The sequence below is a fragment of the Felis catus genome, chromosome B1, assembly GCF_018350175.1.
Source record: "Felis catus isolate Fca126 chromosome B1, F.catus_Fca126_mat1.0, whole genome shotgun sequence".
NCBI classification, from domain to species: Eukaryota; Metazoa; Chordata; class Mammalia; order Carnivora; family Felidae; genus Felis; species Felis catus.
The window spans coordinates 177,976,611-177,979,046 of record NC_058371.1 but is presented as its reverse complement, the minus strand read 5'-3'; the positions used below and the strand labels follow the sequence as shown (position 1 = coordinate 177,979,046).

At 38.8% G+C, this 2,436-nt stretch overlaps 1 pseudogene; it reads left to right on the top strand.

The window, feature by feature from the left end:
- Positions 1–268: 268 nt before the first annotated feature.
- LOC101098709 lies at positions 269–1,110 on the top strand (annotated as a pseudogene).
- The last annotated feature ends 1,326 nt before the right edge of the window (positions 1,111–2,436 follow it).

The following is a 2,436-nucleotide window of genomic DNA, read 5'->3' as shown; positions in this document are numbered from 1 at the left end:
AGATAAAAATCAAGAGCTGACGGATGTTGCAGGGTCATGGGTGAGTCTGTAGAACCTTTTGTCACCAGCTTTCTCACTCCTTGGTTCCCAGAGTTAGCCTGGTCATTTGCCATTGCTGAGATCACGGCTCTAAATAGAGGGACCCGCTCTGTGACTCCTGGGTCCCTCTACCTCATGTGTTGGTGTGACCTTGATGGTCCAACAGGCTCTGGACTCCTGAAGCTCTGGTGTGAATTTAAGAAGATTTTGTTTGTGTATGGCATAGAGGATGAATTCTTCCTCTTCTACTATGAATAAAGAACCAAATGTTCTCTCACATTAGTTAACCAGTTACGAGATCCACCAAAAGATCTACTAAGTAGAGGAACCATTGTCTACGATGTCATGGATATCTGCCTGACCTTATTTTACTTATGGACCTTCCCAACCCCTCTGTTGTCCATTTGGCTTTGCTCGCTCTTCAGTACTTGGCAGAATGCCACGCTAACAGAGAAAAGATGGACGGAGAACTGGGGATGATGCTAAGCTTGCAAAATATTATACAGAAGACTACAATTCCAGGAGATACAAAACTGCTGGCTTCTGAAATGTATGACATTCTTCATGAGGTCTTTCAAGACGGCAGATGGTGTTGGTTTAAAATAAATGAATTCATGTAGAAGGAAAGTTCAGTTTTTGTTTTGTTTTGTTTTGTTTTGTTTTTTCTGGGAACTACAAGCAAATGCTCCAAAGCAGTGGTTTTGCACATAGATGGTCTTGGTAATACGTCTTGGAGAAATCTCTGTGAAGAGACTTTGTTACAAATGAAAGGTGTTATTAAGCTTTACTTTTCAAATGGCTGTTCAAAGATGCATGTTGCAGGTCCATTCAGATTTGAAAGCAGACGCTTTGGCATCAACAATAGTATCAACCAAGGATATGAAGGCTCAGCGAGTTGGGTAAAAAGTGAGATTGGAGAAGAGATGCTGGTCCCAATCTGAGATAAGCCTGTGGAAATAGAGTCCCACAAAGGAGCAGAACAGCTCAGTGTCCCGGGTGGGCTTACTCCTGGAGGATGGAGCCAATTAACTGAGCACAGCTGCAAACTTTGCATACAGGTCATTTTCCTGATGACTCCAGTTTGGGTCTCAAAGACTGCGTGAATCACGCAGGGTCCAGGTTTCCATTGTAGTGGTGAACTGTCAAGTGCAATCTGCAACACGTTATCATGAAAAGTTTTTAGATTCCATGATTGCATATGCTGCATTTTACACTTTATTGGACATTTCCCCCCAATCAGTGGTAAAAAGGACAAATGCTACAGGTGGACTTGCTTTGCTTATGAGGGTCTTATAGCAGTTAAGGCAACAGCAACTGCATTTTTTTGAAATATATTGCAAAATAATAATAGGTAACATAGTTTAAAAAAAGTAAGAAAAATAAAACCCACTTCATTACTTCTGTACATGGAATAGTATCTAGAACATAAAAGGTATCTAATAAATATTTATTCTCTAAATACAATTATAGTAAGAATATGAAAATGCATTCATTGAAATAAGTAAGTGCTTACTATGCACCCATTATTATTCATAATGATCAAGAATTCATACAGATGCAAGTGAAATGATTTAGTTTTAATGTAGGAGAAACTTGCATTTGGGCCAAGGGCACAATATATGAATAATACAGTTGGAGGTCTCATTTGAGAATTCTTACAGTATGTGATAATAAATCCCAGATAAGAGGAAGGAAAAGAATTTTCTCCAACTATTTTAAACATAACACATTCTTTTTTGTTACAAGTAATTAGGTAATTGGAAAACCTTTGAAACAGCTAGAGAAGCAGAGTCTAGGCTTGTCCTCAAGAACAATTGCTAAACGATACTACATACAGACTAGAGCAACATGGGAGCTTCCATATCTGCACTAAACAGGAATGGCAGGAACTAGGAAGAATTGTTGAATTCGAGAACATACCACTCTAGTTGTAAATCAAAAATCTGGAAGCTAGAGAACTATAACAGCTGTCTGTCACCCATGAAGACAGTGAATGGACATCTGAACACTTCAATAGAGAACCTAATATCTTCAGCATTGACATTAACTCTAGAATGGTACTCTTTATTACCTTCAACCTTCAAATCTCAGTAAACATACCCAATTGGCAGTCCCTCGTCTCCAGCCAAAACTCTACATACTAAGAATTAGGTCCATGGGTTTAACTTTCCAGCCTATGTATCACAGGTAAGCAGACTGCAAAAAAGTTGAATGGATACCACAGACCAATCCACAAATATATGACGGCCCCACTTTTGATTATTTCTCTCTAAAAACCCTTCGCCCACACTTGTACATTCCAACAATAATGATAACATCAACAACAAATTTCCGTCAAACACATAATAGTCAGCAGGGAAGGTTTCTAAGCTTTAATTATTCATTCTGTCGCATAAA